The sequence below is a fragment of the Colias eurytheme genome, chromosome 5, assembly GCF_061535395.1.
Source record: "Colias eurytheme isolate Ceu_HAF_F1 chromosome 5, ilColEury1 Martin Lab GWU primary, whole genome shotgun sequence".
Classification (NCBI taxonomy): domain Eukaryota; kingdom Metazoa; phylum Arthropoda; class Insecta; order Lepidoptera; family Pieridae; genus Colias; species Colias eurytheme.
In genome coordinates this window covers 5,692,269-5,715,015 of record NC_142984.1, presented here as the reverse complement: position 1 = coordinate 5,715,015, position 22,747 = coordinate 5,692,269, and the positions used below count along the sequence as shown (strand labels likewise).

General features: G+C 33.4%; 2 protein-coding genes across 3 annotated transcripts in view; one reads left to right on the top strand and one right to left on the bottom strand.

The window, feature by feature from the left end:
• Positions 1 to 22,747, bottom strand: part of Atg16 (Autophagy-related 16) — a 130,511-nt gene that overhangs the window by 55,077 nt on the left and 52,687 nt on the right. The window lies entirely within an intron of this gene.
• The window catches only part of neo (ZP and PAN domain-containing protein neyo), a 42,238-nt gene continuing 36,022 nt past the window's right edge, over positions 16,532 to 22,747 (top strand). The window contains exon 1 of the mRNA XM_090101928.1: positions 16,532 to 16,708. The gene's annotated coding sequence lies outside the window, so the exon portion shown is untranslated. The remainder of the gene's footprint in view (positions 16,709 to 22,747) is intronic.

Below are 22,747 nucleotides of genomic sequence, written 5' to 3'. Positions count from 1 at the left end.
ATTATATAGCGATGTGGGGTCTCTGCCATTATGGATTAATGAGAGCTTGTCAATGAAGTACATGTTTTAATGCAGAGTGCAGTCATTAAGCTTAACTTCAACGGATCAATAGGATGCTGAGTTTTATGCAAAACTACTGAGATAACGCAACGTTGTGCATAACTTACGTATATGATTGTTAATAGCGAGATCTATTTTTATGGAAGTGTAAAAAAGGCTTTCGTGATATAACTGATAGGTGTGGCGCCGCTGAATCGAAGAGCTCGTTACTAACAATCGACGCCGGGATCAAATGCTGTGCAGATTTTGGTTGGTGAATTAATTTGGGGAACGCGAGATCGAGTAACGGTGTCGACGTGCCATTGACATTCGTCAGAAGTGGCGTCGCTCAGCGGCCACTCAGCCACTGTTCTGTACGTGTCGTCGATCGCATTCTACACCATTTTTTACCAACGATATACATGTATTTCTTGCTCGTTTTGTTTTCCATTCGATCTATTAATTTCTATCGATAGTGCTCTGAATATTCCTAATGCGGTCTCACAGTTCCAAAGTGACGTTTCATTAAATATCGAAACCGCACGTCTTTTCAATAATGAATGAGTCGATGTTATACCACAAAGTTCGGTTAGCGGTTTTTTGCGCATTGCTCTCCTTACAGATTGATTTCTTTTATAATCTAGGCGAGAGCATTTACAATTGAATGTAATTTGCACCCGCAGGCTTCGAAGTAGTCTGTGCTAATTTGTACACAGAGAAATAATTAATATAAAAAGTATAACGTGGACTCAATTGGAGCAATTAATGAAAGTAAAAAGTTCGGCTTACTTAAAATTAACTGAGCGCTTCAGTTTTATTTCAGATCAAATAACTAAAGTATTTATGTTGACTCAAAAAGGTTCACACGGTTTGGAAAGTATTTTTAAAGGACGTATATTTAATTTTGCTTTAAAATAAGCTACTGTCCTTTTTACGGATATCGGAAGCTGAAAATTGATTCCTTAACGATCACGTTCACATCCTTTGGAAAAAAAAAACTGTGAACCACAAACTTAACTTTTTTATAATCATATATGTTTTTATGAATAAATTGTTATAAAAACAACGTTATGAAGCATACAAAAACTACGTTGAAATCAATTTCTCCTATCCACACTTCTTTTTGATATTTGATTCATTAGTTAACCATTTACCGAGAAAGATATGGTAATTTTATTGTATTTATATTATGTCATTAACAAACAATAAAATTCCCAACCCAGCCTTGTATCAATTATTTATTTTGCATTCGGTTTAATTAAACTGCATACTATTTTAATTCAAAATAAGCACAAAAATGTGATATATAATACAATACCACACTTAAATTAATAATAGGTCCATCGTTATTGCTTTTACGATTGCTAAGATTATAATGATAGCGCAAATTAAAAGCTAGCGGTAAACTTGGGCTGTATTTTAAAAAAGGACGTTCGTAAAGATAAGGCAAGTAGACAGATAAATAAAATAAGTTTTTTAAACGCTGTAAAACGACACTTCTATTTCTAGATTTTATGGCTTCAAAAAGAAACGAATAAAGCATGAGAGTATCGTTTACGACTCTAAGAATTTTTAAACACTTGCAATTAGCCGTGGCTAAATGACTATTTATTTTTAAGTAAACTAAATAAAAATAATTTAAAAGTATGTGGAAGCTTTAATAATGTCATTGAGTTTCAAATAAAGAAAAAAGGGGACGCAGCAAAATTAATAATGCTTTGATTCACTTATCAGATATGGATAAAAAAAATAAAAATGAGAACTTATTAACAAATTAAGGGCAATAATCTTGCGGTTTCACGCGTGTTTGTTACTCAAATATATAAACTGTGTATGTAGGTTAATATGGGCATTCATAAAATTACAGCATTATAGATACATATATGCCGAGCTATAATTATAATTATTAGCGCAGTTACAATAATTGTTTCAGAATGTTTAACTTGTTCACATACTCAACAAAAAAAATATTTCGCTCTTGGATTATAAGACTTGAACTTGGTCAATAATTTTTATGGGGCAATCTCATTAAAGAAAGAAAGAAAGAAAGAAACATTTATTTATCAGAGACAGCACAACACACACACATACATAGACATAAAACATAAAACCGTACAAGTAAAATAAGAAAACATCGCAATAAGAAATCGTTACAATAAAAGAAGCAAATACTTAAATTAATAACATGAAAAACACGTAGAAAAAAAAAAATAGAATGATAACTACATTTATTAAGGTGTGCATACGACCCTGACAAAAAGGAGGCAGCTCAGCTTATGCTGCAACGTCCAGGAACATTGGCAGCGCTGTTTTTCAGTGTCCCCTTTATAATAAAGGCTTCGAGTTGGGACGAAAGGAGTTACTTATGACTACATATTATATACATAAATATATAAAAATAAATAAATAAATAAACTTATAGATCATACGACGATATAACGCGACTAACGGCCAAGGTAAATATTAAATACATATAAATAATAATTAATAAATACATAACTAATTAATAATAAGTATTTTTAGGACAATTTTCAGGTTATGTTTCATTTACCACTAAACCTGGATTTGGCGAGCTAATAATATACTTTTAAATTTAGATTTAAAAGTGTATAGTGTTCGTAGGTTCCGTAGCGGTGGTGGCAAATTGTTCCAGCATTTAGTGGCGTTATATTTGAAGCTACCCTTAAAACAAGCGGAATGGTGTTTGGGTACGAGGAGTTTGTGTGCGTCCCTGGTGTTGTATTGAGTGTTTTGTTCACTCCTCCAAATAAGTTTTTCAAACAGATAGCGAGGCGATTCTGTCATTACACTGTTATCTTATACACTTGTGACTTGCGCAACAAATTTGAAACGATCGACCTACGCACATTTCTATTTACTATTTATTAAAAAGATCTAATTGACACCTCTCAAATAACTATGTGATTTGTGACGATCAAATTTATTCACTCAAAAAATAATAATACAACATCGTTAACAATGATGTGATAATTATTCAAATACACAAAATTCAAAAATGTTGATAAATATTTCTGAGACTTACGCCGATATGCTATGAATAATTTAAAGCAAACAATCTAGTGAATCAGTCTTCAGAATCGTTGTCAAACTTTTCGATACTTCACCACAGTACAAGTTAGTATGTATACCTATAGATGTAATTACCATTTTTATATTACTAGGATTCTGCCCGCGGCTTCGCCCGCTTTGCTTAAAACCTAAAAAAATATATACTAAAAGTCTAAAACCTTCCTCTTGAATCACTCTATTTATTTAAAAAACCGCATCAAAATCCGTTGCGTAGTTTTAAAGATTATAGCATACCTACATAGGGACAGAGAAAGCGACTTTGTTTTATTACGTAGAGAAGGTGCAGATAGTTTTGCAAAAATATACAGCTTTAATGCCTCAATAACAAGGCATTTACACAGTAAACTGTATTATTATAGTTTTGTTGCATGATTGAAAACTGTTAATGTGGTTGTTAAACGAAACGCCTTAATAAATTCGATTTATAAATGGTTCATAAATTCATTGTACTAAGTAGCAGGTTATGGTTAGTTGCAACTTAAAAGAAACAAAATGATTCGAATAATCTTGCTGATTTAATACCTATCTCTATACTTAATGCATTTGTATCTGTTTAAATCCGATCGCATTAGTGTGCTTAAGGCGATGATGTAATCACATAGATAAACCCCTTGAAGGATAGGTTTTGATAGCGAAAATATTATATAATTCTTTGTAATTGGCGCTTTGGGCAAATAACACAAATAATTAAAACGTAAAGCACCGATAATCACTGTACATATTACTTTCATATTTCTTTGGCAGTATCATACCAGTTGTAGTAGGTAATTTTTTTTTAATAGACGCGTGCTTGTTTCACCGTCTAAATAAAACAAAAACAATGATAACATATACAAATAGCATATTCTAGTAACTAGTTTGATTCTTAAAACATTCATTATCAATAGTGAATAATTAAAAGTTTCTATTTAAAAGGACATGCACATAAACATAGAGGTTTCTCTAAGACTAAAATATATTCCAACATGTAGGTGAGTGAGATCATAAAAGTCCGTCTCTATATGTGTATGTGGGCTTGTAGGCAAACAATATATACAAACAATATTTTTGTATTAAACATCTTAGTTGATATTTATGATTATACGTGACCGTATTGTAGAAATTGCTGCTGCTTTATGCTTAAGTTTAATTTTGATAAATAATGTTTAAAGTAGGTACTTTTGACATTATTTATCTAAATTACCCGGTAGTATAGCTATTTTATAGTAATCATTTATTAAATAGAAAGCATTTCTCATTTTATATTAAAGCTAGTCGACCTTCCCGGATTTACCTTGATCGTTTTAAATACAGGGGATGAGATATATATCATCAATAAAATGGAGTATCAAGTTCTATTATAATACGTTTAACCGTTTTCGCGCGATAACGTTATAAACATATAAACTTTAATAGGATACATTGTATCAGTACATTGAATCTCTTATTAAATATATTGCAATTTGCACAGTTAGATCTAAAACGAATAGGTTTCAATGAGCTTACAATATCACATCTAATTAATAGCGCTATTAATTAATAAAATATACACGCCTAAATCTTTAAAGGGAGCATAGAAAAAACGGATTTTATCCAATATTAGGCTAACTACATTTCAAAAACACCGGATAGATTATTTTGATTTCTAGTTCAAAATACATAATAAATTTTGGACGAGCTTGCTACTTGAACTTGAAGGAGATTTACTTAATTTGACCATTCTAGGTTTTAAGTTATTTACATTTTCATTTAATTTCATATTCATAAATGCCAAACATTTAGTGAGGTTTTGGGTCAAGTAAGTGAGTATCCTTTCGCTTTTTTATTAAAAGACATCGAGATAGCTACTACGCAAATGTTTGTGAGAAAGCCAATACGTAAGTGTTACTTTTTGCAGCACGGCGGTAACAGCTTCATGTAAATTTCAGAGCGCATAATATTAATGTCAAGTCGAAAATAACCTGTGTACTCGTAGTTTTTTTGCGGTCTTAAATATCTGTCTGGGCTATGTACGTTTGATTTTACGGCATCCGAACGTTTTTACCATATGCAGCTGGCGCCTGTCCTGCGATACGTCACGCTTTCTTTTATTTTGGTGTCACACTCGAGTGTTCGCGGATTAGTGTCAACTGTGCTACCATTGTCACTGTGAGAAATAATGTTCACACGACACTTTACTTGGTATTGAATCTAGATATAGGTATTTTATGTAAAAGTGAAAATGATAAAATTATATCTTACAAGTCGGAGCACACATAATCTGTGGGAACATCAATAACTTTAACCGCCCGTCGATTCGACGATATCTATTTAATAGGATTGACGCCATTGCCCATTAGATATCTTCGTCGCTCAGAAACGCATTTGATTCTAATAATTTGAAGGCATAAAAGTAATCAGAAAAAGTATATTACGTCCGAAAGTGTAATTACACGTAAGTGTATAATATCGCAGTTTAATGTCTTTCGTTGTATAATACTGAATAATATACTATTTTAAGAAAACATATATCAGGCCCACGGCGCCACTGAATGTCAAGCGTCGAAAACCGGTTGAATTGAATCATACCATATCCACAGATAAACGGGCATATCCTATCCTATTGACAGCTTTAAGGCACACTATTGAAGAAGATACAATAGAAAACTTATCTGAGATGCAGCAAGCTATTGACATTATTTATAGGAGGCCAAAAGTAGGCTATGGACGCAGCAGCCTTGGTGCTCTACATTTCGTTCCGCGAATCACCTGCACTTAAGACGTCTGTTCAAGAAAATGGCCAGTGAAAAATGGAAAGTGGAGTGAATTTGTCTGATCCAGTGTGTTAGTGTCCGACCACTAACGGTACGTGTTACTTCAACACGCGTCCGCGTACAGAAAATGTCATATTAAACAAATGAAACAGCGAGCCGTGAGAATGGCAACTATCACACCTCGGATCATATCTCCATCGTTACAATCGTGATAAATCATTTTGCCGCGCTGTTGACTCTAACGCTATTATCACAGCACCTAAGCATTATTTAACTTATATTCTTTGTTAATATAACAGGTGACAAAAGAATAGTGATAAATGATAATATAGAATATTAGATAAATTAACTTAAAATTTGAACAACTACACATTAAAAGATTAATGTAAATTTCACTTTATACAGATCTAATAACACAACAAAATGCAACAATAGATCCCGAAGAATACAAATAAATAAGAAAGATTACCAACTGATATCAAGTTATCAATACAACGCGTCTAATGCTCTTCTCTTGTTTCAGCTTATAAGCTTCATGCACCACACAAATAAATGAAAATTATTAAAAGTGTCTTACAATAAAACTGCAACTCGATTCACATTTGTCGGAGTCACTTACCTGAAAAAAAGAACAATTTTTAAATGCAACATACTTATTGCTTATGACATTGATGAGTATTAAAAGAAACGATAGCAGAGCGGAAATCCCTTGAAGATAAAACTGGAAATAAATCGGAGTATTAAAGTATGGTATCTTTAATAATAACAGTTATACATGACAGCCTCTTCACGGAATAAGTAATGCATCGGAATTAAGTTGTCAGAAAATATAAGACAAAGTCATTATTGATAACAATAATTCAAAATTGGCACTTGATAATATTTTTATGTCATGGCCAGCAAAGTAGTTGGTGGGTTATTTGGTGGTAAGTGTTACAACCGCCAAGCGACTGTCGACTTTATAAGATAAGCATTAAAGGAGATTATTGGCGAGGGGAATAAAGGAAAGGACTGGGTAAGGAAAAGGATGGGCTTCCGGCTTCATTACTCGTCTACGAAACACAGTATGCACATATGTATGTGCATGCACACATGCTACTATTTGTCGCCGATATTATGTGGGAGTGGGGTAGCTTCCTCAATGTGATCTGGCCAATTGGTGTCGAAGCTTTATCGACTCCCACTAAAATACTGGACTTTTTATCAAATCTAAATATCTAATAGTTAACCACCCTTGAATATACAGTTACTAATTATTCAAACTAACGCCTTATTATTCTGTGCTAACGGTAATGAAATATGACTTATTTAATCATAGTCATGTACTTGTATTTAACGATAATCAAATAATTGTATATTAAGTATCTGCTACAGAACCTAAGTAACCAAACATAATAAATGTAATCGAGAACTTATTAAATTCAATAACATTTATTATACGACTTGTCAATATCGTATGAAATTTATGCCTATCCTAGATTACAGGAACAATTTTACAATAAGCGTTACGTTATACGTATCTATTGTTGTATCAAATAGCATATTATCTGTAAACGTGCGCATATTTATACATACTTAAACTTAGTAACATTTTTACGTTAAAAATAAATTCTACGTGCCAAATATAAACACTGATAAAAACTAGAAACTGGGCTACATTTTAAACACGTCCTCTGTGAAACAATAACAAATATTCTGAATACACAAGCATGTGTCCAGGCTAGAGGAGGAAATATCAAAAGTTAAGCTTCACAGATTCTGATATAACTGTAATTGTATTGTCTGTGCAATCAGCCCACGGATTTCACATCAAAACTTAATCTTAATTTAAGGTAAGGTGAATGTCAACTGAATGTTTAGACGGGCGCGTAGGGGCACTATTTCACTGTAATATAACGCCTAGTATACATGTATATGGTAATTGGGTCCCATATATATAGCGTGCAAATTCTTGGGGGAGCAGGGCGCGCGTGTTAAAATTAATGAGAATTATTCTGTGTACAACTTTCCTAATTAATTCTGTTACTTAACTGGCCGCACTAAACATTCGCGTCTTTTATTTCATCACAAGCAATACGCCGTTAAAATTCCAAAGGGCCAATTGGCCATTCATCTCAGCTCATAAAGCTAAGACTCGTCTTCATTTTAATTTCAGAAATATATAATATGATGACGATATTTTATATACAATTCCTTGACAAGGACTTCCACTGATTAGACAGAATTATTTATATTTTACGATGATTAATTTAATAATTTTCAATTAAGAATATCCATTATAACCCTTGTTTAATGTTTTATTATAATAACGTGTTTAACAAAAAACCGGCCAAGTGCGAGTCGGACTCGCGCACCGAGGGTTCCGTATGTGATGTAACTAAAAATTTATGGTTTTCGTAATTTTTCCTTTATCTATGCTATAAGACGTTGCTTCGTACCAAATTTCAAGATTCTGAGTTCACGGGAAGCACCCTGTAGGTTTTGATTCCCTTGCAAGTGTCGAAAATTTGCGGCATAAACGGCTGTATCTTTTGATTGCGTTGGCTTAGAAGTTTGATTTTTTCACACCTTCAAGGGACAGTAGACCTGAGTAATTGATATAAATTTCAGCTTCATACCACCACGCGTTCCTGAGAAAAAGGGTCTTGACAGACGGACGGACGGACGGACGGACAGACGGACAACAAAGTGATCCTATAAGGGTTCCGTTTTTTCCTTTTGAGGTACGGAACCCTAAAAACGTTAAACAATCAGAAAGCATTAATACTTAAGAATAATTTGAATCAACTAATTTCAAAAATTGCTAATTTAATTAATTAACACAGCAAGAGATTGGTGTTTTGTAACGTAATAATAAGATGCGATATAGAGGCAGCGTCGTGCGAGCCGGCAGTTGGCACGTGCGGCCCGGTTCGTGAGACGAATATCATAAGGCAGCTGCGGAAAAAGTAAAATTGATATGTGCTTCCTTGCCTACGTCCGCGATGACTAACAAAACTTTCAACAGGATTTTATTTGATCTTGTTAAAGTTTCTTTCCCTAGATACGTGAAAAATTTGTATTTCTATGTTTACTTTTTACTAGAAAACGAAATGATTATTTAAATTTTAAATCTACGTCCTTCGTATCCCACAATAAGGTTATTAAGAAAAAAAAAGTTAGGTAATGCACTTAAACTTTTCACTTATTAAATTGCAAAGAAACACTAGAGCTAATTAAAACAGATTTTATGAATCCGGATGCTGTTTTTTCAATTTCACCCACATTAGCGTAAACAGTAATGTTGTCATTTTAATTTAAGTACCACTAAAGAATTTAATTATTGGGAGAATGTTTGCAGCATTAGTTACTTAATATCAGGCGATTTTTAACATTCCTCGTAAATGCAGGCGTGTCAAATGCACAGAATGGAAACATAGATTTCTCGAGTGCGAACTAACGACGATATTTGTGTACATAAGTCTGCATTTAATGAGGATGCTTGAGAGATACCGTGAAAATTGACTCTAAAACGGGTACTGTATGTACGAAATAAATTTACATATAAACGAGATATTTCTTTTCAGTACACAAGCACGTCTGGGGCGGCGGTTATAATGGTCGGTTGTAATATGCGATCTTTATTGCTGTATAAGTTTCTCTATTATGGTGGCGATTATTTTCAATTTACCGCTACAATTTATTGAAACATGCAATAGAGATAAATATCCATGATGATAGCTTAAATACCGCGTCAAGAATTGGAGCCCTTACTAACCCAGTAAATTAATAATACACGTAGCGTTGAAACGAAAAGTTAATCTATTTTACGAGTTCTTTTATTAGATGTAGAGTATTTAGTTAAATTGGATGCATAAATGAGTATATTAATATGTAACTAAACTGGCATTGTGTATTAAATAATACAAAGAATACGATCGAGATTATAAATGAATGGAATGGATATATTAAGAAATATTCATTCAAAAGGAATAATTAAGTGAATGATCAAGTGTCTATCTTAGTACGTTTTAATACTACCTAAATCATATTGTTCAATGAAATTTCGTTGAATCTTTGAAAATAATGTTTCTGCCTTCAAAAACTTAACTGAACATACATTTCTATTATTTCATCTGCATTTAAGAGCATAGTCCATTGTAGATATTTTTGAGCTATAACATAAAAAGTACCCTTATGAGCAATTACAATAAAGCATTATTCCTGCATGCACTATGGGAAAACAATCAACGTTTTGTGTCAGTTTCGTGACGTAAAGTTAAATTATTGCACATTACGCTTACATAGTTTATTAGTTGCGCGTGCCCTTCATTTGTTTTAAGAGAGCCTTTTACAATGATGGAACGATATACATTATTAGTTCGCGATTAGTTCTCATACATATCGCCATCATTATAATAAGCTGGTTTAATGTTTATCGACAAAACGTAATAATATTATAAACACATCGTTAAATATGTTCAATGAAGTAATTATGGTTTAATAATTAAAGATTGCGTGTGTAGATGCGTATGTGTTTAGAAGAAAAATAAGTAATGTGGTATATACACATACATAAACATACACATAGCTAATTTTATCGTACGTTTATGTATTTATAAATGAATTCGTTTAAATATCAGTAATGTGTTAATGGCATCGTGTCTCGATATTCATAAGACAAGATTGCTTACACCTTACTAGTTGCAGCTTGATTTTAAGTAAACGATTTCTATTTAAACATTGTTTCAAACTAATGATATTAAAGCCGTTTGATGAATTTCAATTAAAATAAATTAAATCTCTCTTTATAACAATAAATTCTGTCCATCGAACATTTCGTGCTCTTAGAATTTATTCCAATAGTCTTATATGAAAATAATCCATTTGCTTATCCTGGCAATTTTAGTGAATGAAATCGATTATTTTACTAATTTGCATGTGTAAAGGTGTTATAATCGAACAAAACAAAATATTAATTATTTTCTAAAATACATCAAGTGCGGGTCTTTAAAATTAATGAATCTTCAACTAACTCCAATAACTCAATCAAAATACTGTACCAATCCTGAGTTATGACTATGGTGTACCGGGTCGAACAGGTAGTATAAAACATAAATTATGCGCCGATAACAATATTTAATTAATTGCGTTGATTTACTTACATAACGGTGAAGTTGAATTTATGTCTGAATTGGAAAACATGTGTACGAACGCAATAAAGTTCCTGCACTGTACGCCGTAATATCTCGCATTAGCTGTAACTATACCTTTGGCATGATCAACGCCGTGGATTCCTAATTGCCCCTAACTAAAATTACACTGTACGGCTTCTGTATCAGAAGCTTTATAACCTTCTTACTATTTATGAGAAAACAAATGATTCGATTCTCGTAAACAGCATAAATAAACTCATGACGATTGACGAGTAATGTCGACTGGCGTTAATACGTTCTTGTTAACAGTTTTGATTTCGTTAGGCTATAAGTTATAACGGACTGCTTCAAATACCGGTGTAAACAGTAAAAATATATTATAATACGCTTTCCGCGGTGATTTAATAATTATGGTGAAGAAACATAATTTTTCAACCTGACTTAAAATACTAATTTATTTCGCACATGTTTTTTACACCTTTTTTATAATCTGACGTCATGGAATAACGAAATTTCTACATAAAATTAATCAACTTTTATTTAATATTTGAGAGTAGCAAAATGTAATGTTATCTTATAAATCTTAAGAAGCGATCGATATTGTCCGAGCGGTAAAAGCAGATGTAATTGTATGGATCAATTTAAACATCGTTTGTAGTTTGATAGATAATGGAAAACAAAAGGGAATGTGGCCACCTTAGACACCGCCACCGCACATCGCTTCAATAGCCGATAATTACGTCGCAATTACGTGTAATGAACGCGCGTAGCTATTCTTTGCGTATCGTGGCCGTGTTGAAGCCTACTTCTAACCTAATTGCCCCTAATCACACGTCTGTGATACACATCCAACATACTTTAAACGCTGAAATTCAATTACGGGATTCGAGGGGCTTTATTTGCTTTCCGGTTTACTTTAATTTAAAACATAAGAGATGCATTTCTAGATACAATATTCTCGATTTAATTAAACTTTCATTATAAAATTAATAAATCTAAAACAGCAACCGAGACGTTCCGCATAAAAAACTCTTCTTGATTCGTTTTTTATTATCATTTAAACACGCACAAGTAATTCAAGTATATCAATTAATAGTGAACAAACATCTAATTACGACAAGTTGGGGTCGAGAAAGATTGATGAGTTCAAGAGTGTATGTTATAAACAAAAAACGTATCATTAATTTTGAGAATATACATTTTATATATTTGATTCTTATTTCATTTCAAAGGTAATGATTTCTCTTCCCATTTCCATATCAAATCTCCCTTATTTCCTCATTTGTAGGATGATGCTAAAAAACCTGCAGTCGATTTCAATGAGGTCTGGAGCGTGTGAAGAGAGAATTCCCTTCATCGAGGAAATAGAGAGCGGTCATAAAACAAACATAAAGCATTAATATTGTGTGGAGCTTTTCTTTTTAGTTAGAAGTGGTCAACTTAGTAGCCCAAGACTGCAATGTAGCACGCATTACTATTATCGTACGTTAAGAACGAAGGGAATAAACCACTAGCATTTATTGCATAGAATAAGTTTAAACACACGGGTACGACTTTACAGTGTACAGTGTACGTGTACTAGATATGAAATCTATATAATAAATGTACACGATTTTCAAAATGTCACTATAATTTATGTTATTTTTATTATAAATTTAATTTTGATAGTGTTATGTAATTGTAATAAATACCTACAGCATAACACTGAGTATATATTAAGCGTTAGTTGTAATATAGATAAATAAACCCTCATGAGAAAGTCAGTGGGAACATTAATGGGTTAATGCTGATGAATGTAAGATTTACATTAATACAATATGCAGAAAAAGTAAAAACATGCGACCACTTAATATATCAGCCGCTTGAATATTGATTATAGCCATCTACTCATTTTTAATGTTTCTAGAAATATTGCATACAATTTAAACATAAACCTACACTTAGCATTTTATAAAGTACTGATAAATGGACGCAGATAAGTGAAATTCTCTAAGCATTGCAAAAAGTAAAACCGAAGGACGGGAAAGTATAGAGTCATTGCATCCTCTAACACTAGCTCTTACACCGTGGTATTATTAAAGTATTTCTCTACGATGCAATCGCAAATACCGAAGCAATCGTATGCTTTAAAATTACTGCTCTAATTCGAGATTTCTTCGCTCCCTTGATCGTGTCGAGCTGGCTCCAATCAGGACGATACGAAGGCTTATAGCCATTAGAAATTTCTCTCATCCTGGTGCTGTAATGGGCTATAAATGCATTTAGACGTTTATACGTGTAGCTTGAATTATATGTGCTTCGCCGCTTCCGCTTTTTTAATGTTCTTTTTACCATATCACCGGATCGTGTGCAATCTGGTTTCTCGCATATGTTATCCGTTAAAATTTGTCACATCATGCATCTCACTTTTCAGCTAGTTCATTTACATCTCTACAATGTAATACTATGGGTGGACATTCTCGATTTATTCGATCATGATAAATAAAAAATGTATGAATATTGTAATTTTTTACAACATGTACACATTCATAATAACGCAAATAACAATTTTATTTGAAGCAAAGTACTACGTAGGTTGTAATATAATGCAAAAGGTTTTCAAAGTCTTAACAGATAAAAAAAATATTGTAATAAACACTTAACAAGGCCTTAATTATCATAATTTTATTTGCTTTTATCTCTGTGATTATTTAACTCACGCATTAGTATAATTGAACAAAAACAATACAAAGCAGCGAAGTCACATATTTCGTAGCAAAGTCCAATTCCTTCAGTAACAATACGGCTATACGTTGATATAATCCATTGCTATCCACAGTAGAGTTTAACAAAAGACCTTACAAACAAATCAACAATCAGATATGTTAAAATATTTCATTGCAACGTCATGTCCAACTTTCCTTACAGGCTATGATAGTATTGAATATTTGCAATAACTACGTTCAAAACAGGCTAGTCAAACGTCTAGTAAATCTTGAATAGAATTTAATGTACAAATCGACTGGAGAATATTATGTATGGAAATACGGCTCGGATTGATAGAAACGGCCGATAGAAATACTAACGGGCCCAATAAAGGTTAGGAGTGCAGGCGAGGATTTGAACTTGGGGCCTAAGTAGCGGTTCCGATTCGTGCTGAGGCTGTACCTACTAAGGAGCTTACGATTGGTAATTGACACTAAATAACATGATGGGTACTGCATGCAATTTAAATATCTCTGATCGAAAAAGTAGGCAACGACGACCACTAGTTATAAGTATCGACGAAAGTTTATTTTTAACGCTATTTTGTGAGAAAAATCGTACGATAGCAAGATCACTTTATCAATTGTACGTATAACAAGCTCACGTACGTACATTACCGTTTTGTTTTTTCTTAAAAGCTTCAACATATTTCAATCGATAAGGAACAAATGCAGTTAATATTATTCTCTCCGAACATTACGAACAAGCTCGCAGCTCGTAAAACTAGTAGTTCTAATAGTAATATCTGAGGTCCGCTTTATCATCGCCGCTTTCAATATCTCAAACAATAGTTTATACTCTAATCTACTGTTGTAATGTATACTGGCGCTATGTAAGCAATTATTTCGTGAGAAAATACGACGTGAATTCTTATCTAGCTGTCATTATTACTATTTATATCGTAATTTATAAAGAGTTGCTTATATTTTTTTACTTTATCATAGTTGATGCGAACTAGCAATGATTTATTTGAAATAATTAATAACCATGCTCATTCTATGAGTTGAAGAGTGAAAAATTACTTCCTAATTTTACTATGTATAAAAATTAGAGATAAGGAAACAGGTATAATTTATAATAAATGTTCTGTACATGAATAAAATTTTAGTTGTTAGGACATATTAATATTTGGAAAAGTGGTACCTATCTTTAGTCTTTATTCCGCTCTGAGAAATCTTTATTAACTTTGCGAGACCTCGTTGAATATATTATGCAACGCTTGAGATATCTCATATTGTATGATTGATGATATTCTTTACTCATGATTAGAGAATTATATTTATTATTTCAATACGTTCTATTTTACAACATTTTCAACATTTACATAGCTTTCAATATTGATATATCCGAGCTGAGAGAGGGAAAAAAATATTCTGTATGCATTAGAAGTAATCGGTTATAAATCATTTGTGTGCCAAACTTTTTCCAAAAACACCACTTACCATTTAAGGTGATTGAGTAATAAACGTTTAAACTTTCACGTTTATTAATAGGATCTAAAAAGAACACTATGGGTCATTTGCGAAGTCGAATAGTTGAAAGTTTTGTCTAAAAATATATCTTGGCTTTTTATTTCTCGCATCAATGGGGGCGATGCTATGCCATTGAAATCAATTATCCATGTTCGTTGAACTTAAACAGATTATTCTATTGTTTGGACTTTACAAACCATTCAAACATTACCGACGTACTCTGAATGTTTGCGTACGAAATAAAAGGAATTACCTACATTTCGTTTCATTCGTCCGTTTGCATATATTATGTATTATGATTCAATGCTTATTTTTTATTCACATATTTAATCGTACAAATTATATAATAGGCTAGTTTGAAACTACCACATGAAAGATATAGTCAAGAATATAGTTATTTTAGGATTGCAGCTTAGAGGCTGAAGTGTATTTTAAAGCTTCACAAAGAACCCTTTTAATTTAAGTTTATTAGTTGTTTCCTTTTATTCTTCATTACTATAAGCACAAGCGAAAATTACACAAAGTCAGTAAATTTGTTTCTAAGCCTACTGTGTTCAGATAGTCAGAGGCAGTAGGGGGTTTATACTTTGTAGTGATTCGCTTCTCATTGGTATTATTATAAATAAACGTAAGACGGGAAGCTCGATGGTCGGAACTAATTATATAGCGCTGCATGATCTTGGGAATATGCCTTCGTGATATAATCAATTGCCGATGAAGTAATAACACCATACTGAGAAACAACACTTAAATTATACAGGAAGATATTTCAATAAAATGTAAACATCTCATAGTAAATGCAATACAAGTGAAAGCTATATTAGAGACTTGCATTTAAAGAGCGTGCGAGGTTTTAGCATAAAATAGCGAATAATCAACCGTGTCCTTGTGACCCATAGAAAGTAGGGGTTATCTGCATAAACGATTCTTTGGAGTAAATATGCCGATTTGTAGTAACGTCGATGTGCGACCTACTTGAAAGCGAAATGCATTTTCCAATCTGATATTTACTTTCATCGATAGTTCATTTCAAGTATTTCGCGACGAGCTTTTCTTTAATTAATGTATAAAAAAATTAAATTAATATATTTAATTTAAATTTTCAGAGGAGGACATGCACGTGTGTTTGGTAGGTTTACATTGGCGCACAGAGCTTCCGCCGCTCGGACCCGCGACGTTCAGAACTGTCTCTCCCTTTCTCTCGGGTTATCGCTCTCTCTCTCCGTCCTTCGGCGGCTCGTTCCTCTTCTTCTTGCAAGGTTAAGGTTACGTCAGACGTGTTATGTTATAACCGTTGGGACGCACTCCAGCAAGTTCAGTGTCTCGTCGAGAGTGGCCGCGACACGACTCGCAGCTCGCGTCATCCCCGAGGACTGTGCGCCCGCCTGTGATATACGAACAGTGAAAAGTTCATGAACTGGGTGTTGAATTTGTTTGAACTTGAACGTGAAGATCGACCCTGAAACCTCTTTTGTTTTTACAAGCCTCTCTGAAGGTACGTACCATTGCTGAAACGAATGCGTTCGGTACTATTTCGTTATTAATTACCGGCGTAAAAAATTGGCATTAATTAAAAAATATATCAAAACGAAATAGTATTTAGTTTTATCCTGTGGTTGGCCGGTATATCCTGTTCAATAACTGGTCTATAAATATTTTATGTTGGTTCCAGTGGCTGCGTAAGGACGCCACAATTTCTGCTTTGGTATGAGATAATTAAGAAGCTTATCTCATATTTGTGCGTTGTTGTAATTAAAAATAAAAATCAGTATAGGGCTAAACTTGCTTTCAAAGGGGAACAACCTGTGAAAAATGCATCGATAAGCCGATATTAATAAGCTAAGAGAGTATGTCATGAACTTTGAACACGCAGCGGATAGCAAAACAATTGTATAAATAACGACGATTTATCACGCAAACTGTATTAATCTCCATGTAATGATTTCATAGGAATTCAATGATAAACGCAAGTTGACGACGTTCTAGATAAGAAATAAAATACGATATTTTTCTATTTAAAAAAAATATATTTTCTTATTAAATAAATAAGTAGATATCTAATAAAAAAATTATATTAGATATTCAATAATTTTCAAAGTACTAACCGTTACGAAAATAAAATTAAATAATTGCGAAAAACATTCCGCAAAAGTTATAAATCACAATTATTTATTTTCTAGATTTATTGCATCTCATAAATGTTACATTTATCGTTGAAATATGACGAGATGTTATGTTGTCCCGTTAGGGTTGGTGCCCATCGGAAGGTTTTTGCAATCGGAGCACTTGTCTTCACTATGAGCGATAAGCTTCGATGCGCAAGCGCAAAACGTATGATGGCTTGTGTTCAGATCCGCATCGTCTATCTTAAATAATTAATTTTTTGCGCAAAAACCTAGATGAATTGCAAAAACTTATTGTATTCAGAAAATAAGAACTTCTTAGAAATAATAAACTTATTTACAGATTAAATTCAACTGGATAAATAAATGCAATGCATATAAATACAACATTGCAATATCCATAAAACAATATTTAGGTATTCGCGATTTTATCGAAAGTAAAATAAAAATAGCACACAACCTCAAGCGACACCATTTACAGAGCAAGGCAATTAAAATAAATGTTTTAATTAATATATGGAAGCATTAACGTAGAGACGGTATCTTGGTATCTTTAGGTTGAACTAAAAGACTTCAACGAGCGCTAGGTCACAGCGTACCGTTCTTACATAAATTATGATAATATACAAAATAAAAATACGATATAAAATCGTCTTATAATCTAGAGGAGAGTCGTAAAGTGTAAACTATTAAACGCGTTTTTTGCAAGCACATAAATTATTTTTCTTTTATTTTAGATGGAGGCCGTAGCTTTATTGATAGTGCATTTTTATGAAGTCAAAGTCCTCTATAAAATTTCTCTTGATAGTAAAAAGAAGTCGACATTTTTGTTTGTAGTGAATTTAACAAAACTAGAGTTACAGGAATTTTTGCTATATGACATATTAATTTCTTTGATTTTATTAGCTTATGTTAGTTTTATATGTTACATAAAAGATACATTTGCATATTGGTACTACAATAGTATCCGGTATAAAAGCTTAGAACAAAGTTTTGCCAAAATTTTTAAAACTGTGTTAGTTTTGTAACTGATACAACATTTTTTTATTATTATAAAACTTTGAATTTACTAGAAAAAATATAAGAAGAATTATAAATAGATATTCACAATTATAAATCGCGGATATCTACTATATTCCAAATCAAAAAATCTCATAATAATATATATAAGAAAATATACCTACTTCTTTCATAGCTATTATATAAATTTTTGGTAGCTAGGTTGTTTTATAAACTTGAATTTAAAATTTTATTTATAGTCACGCGAAATAGAATTATTCCATAAATAGAAATAAATGCGGAAGTATTTAAAAGTAATTCAAAATACGTATTAACTATGTAGTACTGGCTAGAAGCAGCTATAAATCCTAATGAAGTACGACTTGACTTTTGTACCTACTCTATATCACACCTATAATTCCTTAAACTATAAGGCGCGGCGCCCAAACTGAGAACATTAACCTCGTTTACAAATCTCAGTGGGTGAACTTGGGCATCGCAACAGGTACTTACTGATGATTGTACACAAGTATAATGTCAGTAAACGCTCCATAGTGTACAAACGAGCCGATATCCACGACTCGGGTCACCATTAGCGCAAGATCGCTTTGAACGTAGTAAATTGAGACATACGAACGTAATGTAGTCTCTCTGTAGACGTTGATCGTATTTCTCTGTAATCTATGATATGTTATTAATAGCTATTCCGTGCAATAGGAAGAGGTACAGTTCACTTCAAACCCGCAATTTATAAATATCTTATTGAGTGCATAGCGGCATTCAAAATGCGTTGGAAGTTGCGCCGACCGCCACACCGGCGTTAAACATATGTAAAAAATATTTAATTTAAATATTATAATTTACTAGTCAGCCAGTATAGAAACGGTGTGAAAGTAACATAAATACACCGAGTTTAAATAATTTGAAACGCAGTTATTAAGTAAACTCGACAATTATTGCTTTCTCGTTGACACGTACACGCAAAAACAATATGAAATTTCACGGTTAAACGCTGCATATTCGCCGGCGTTACTAGGGCTTTCGTATTGATGGGTCCGCCTGACCTCTTTGTCGATGCACAGATTATAATTAAGAGGTCACTCGAGAATGGAGTGTTCGTGACCGCCCGCGCATCGGTGACACGCTACTCTTAGTACTATCGAGTACAAGGCAAGACTTCGTTCCGATTTCCCGATAAGTGCATTGGAAATATCGATTAAGAGGCTGATGAACTTGTCACTACATGGCGAGTCGCATTATAGTGAACGCATTAAGCGATCATGTCGGTGAATTGAACACCAATTGATTACATCCAACATAATCTAATAAAAGGTTCGTCGTTACAAAATAATAAACGACCCGATAATATTTTATTTCTACTACGTCGGACGGCACACGGAACTTTCTCACTATGGCGAACCTTTTTAATATGTATGATCAAAAGTCAGAGGAAGTAGTGCCTGGTTCCAACGTTATTTTTATAAAGCCGTGCCTTCTTCGAGGTACCACGTTGATTGACGTCGCATTAAAATTCATCGATTCTTGTTATTAGCGACTTTACAGTTACATTGATATCGGCCAGCGTATAATTTAAATATATTTAGTAGCAGTTTTTTCACTCTCGAATTTGTAACGTAAACGTCCTCGTTTATGTTGTAATGGTTTTATTGACTTTAAATGATTATTTAGAAAATGAACGTAAAATAGTTTTTTGTCAAATTTATGGGCAGTAGATTGTGTATTTATTGAACGACGTCAGAGTGGTGGAAGCTCATTCTGGTTGCTCCCTATTTATAAAGTAATGTTTAAAGGGCGGCGCGGTCGTGCTCGAGGTCAGGACGGATTCCATCAGGCGCGGTTTCCATGAAGGATTTTAATTACACTCAGCGGGTAAACGACCTCCTCCAAGCTACTATAACATCCAGACATTTTGACAACAGCCTCTACAAGCGGCAGCTGAGTCTGATCGATTGGATAGAAAAAAAATAATTGTGCTTATTCATTGACTTCCATTAGAAAGTTCCTTAAATAATAAAAAAGGCTCACACTCTTCGGGATGTATCCGTGTGAGCTACGGTGGAATTATAATGAGAGAAATCATTTCAAGATTCAAAGCGGTCTTTATTAGGTCAAATAATATCATAATATCACTATACATACCTATAATATGAATTGATAATAACAATGAAACAAATATACTATGACGACGATTACGTGGTATTACTAAAGACTGATTTGCATTACACAAACAATGCTAGACATTGTATGCGAATACATTTTTTATATGTGAAGGCATGCTAAATTCATTACGTCCGGTGGCAGGTTTCCCGATTTTCTAGTTGGGAGACAACACAGTCGCATAGCCAGACGGTAGGCAGGCATTTACTGCGCGGAAAGCATTTCGTACAGGTGGAGGCAGGTGCGCGCACAATGGCCACCGTGCGGAATAAACAAAGTATAAATCATGTGTGTTTGTGTCACTGCGCAGCTTTAAATGAATTAAAGCTAATAATTTCCATCGCTATAAAATAAACTTGATACAAGATTAGTATAAATTCCTGTGCGACGTGGAGTAACGTTATATGAGTATTGTCTTCGTTTATGCCATACTCAATGTTGATTTAAAAACTAGTTTTCCATATGTTGATATCGATCCGTGTTTTTATCGTATTAAATGAAGCAGTTATTTAATTATAAGGATAATATACGAAAAGGATATTAATGAGATTGTTCGTTATTTAAGCATTAATAAAATTCCACTTCAACAAGATCATTTTTGTAAATAAGTACTCGTTGCTTTTGTAAACAGTTATATCAACCACTGTAAAAAACTTCACCGGTCAAAAAATGCAATCGAGAGCCAAATGAGTTGATAGTCGTGTCGATACGTCGTAGTGACGCGACACCATTTAGAACATTTCGTGACACTAACACTAACGTAAACTATTCATCACTAAATCTGCATAAAAACTTAGCTAAACTAGGTGCCAATCTCCCAATGCTAACAAATAACCGTTAATTGTTCCACATTTCTTAAAGTCTATCGACGGCGAAATATTTCAGTTTAGGAAGACATGAGACCAAATACAGGCAGATGAATTATGTTAGAAAAATTTAAGGAGTGAATTGCGTGGGCGCCTCTGATGACTCACTGACACGGTTCCATGACCAAAAGTATCGTATATTTTTGGAAACATGCCATAAGAAGAAAGGAGCGTTTAATGTTTATTTAAATTAGGATCCGGGTGCTATCGATGTCGTTATTTATTTACATCCATATTTATGACTATAAGAAGCGTATTATACATATTGAAGATCTGATATGAAAAGCATAACATTGGTGATATACTGTGCGAGGCAGATAAAAGGCTGAACTAATGTATATTCGCTAAGCTAAGCATTAGCCTGTGAAATGGCATCGCGGTGTGAGCTTAAATAGAGGACTCGATAGTGAGGCGTTTTATGCTCTGCCATACATCGCAAGTAGGGTAAGCTACATAGATCGCTCTCAAATTGATTACCAGCGATACACGCGAATCGTCTAATAAAATCACTAATGGAACGGTACTGGTAGCGTGCGTCGCATAACGGCTCGCCTGTAGCCCGCTCCCACGGCTGAGGCATTATGCAACCTGCACTATACAGGCGTCAACGATCACAATGCGAGCCATTGATTGCGGTCGCGATCGACTACTCGGCGAAAAACAGCCGGTGGAACTCGCAATTGATAATTCTTATCGATAACTGCCATTCAACTTGTACTGTGTGACTCATCCAGCAATGAAGATATTGACCGCCGTTCGTTTACTCGTCGATAATAAGGTGTTGTAAATACACAGCTTAGAGTGATTTTGAATGTACGACGCGTGTAAATGTAATTAATTAAAGAGAAATCATGCTAATGAGGAATGTGGCTCATTTCGCCGGTTTAATTATAATTAATTATAATTTACTCCGGCCCATTATTTAGCCTTAGAAGCTGTAATTAGCTCTATGGGATAAATAATGCATCGTTTATGCTGATAACCTGCTTCAAGAGAACCTTTCGTTTGTTCAACGTGATAAGTGTGAGAGAGTCTTAATTAGGTAATAGTAAATTCAATAGATATTTAAAGTGCTAGTTACAAGTCTATGTAATTATTGTTTATGTTTGAGCGGCTATTAAGTACCGATAGATTAAATGTTTCTACACGGACGTAGGATCGTTCGTATTTACATAAAATTAATATTTTCTCACACTCTTACGCATCCGGAAGAGTCGATAATGCGTATTTGCATTAATTAATGCGATAATTATGTGAATCACACGTCACAACAGATGCCTTGGATTTGCAAAGAATTTACGCTTACTTTTTTCTCCTCATTGTATCACATAAATACATTTTACATCGTAAATAATGCAAGAATGCCAT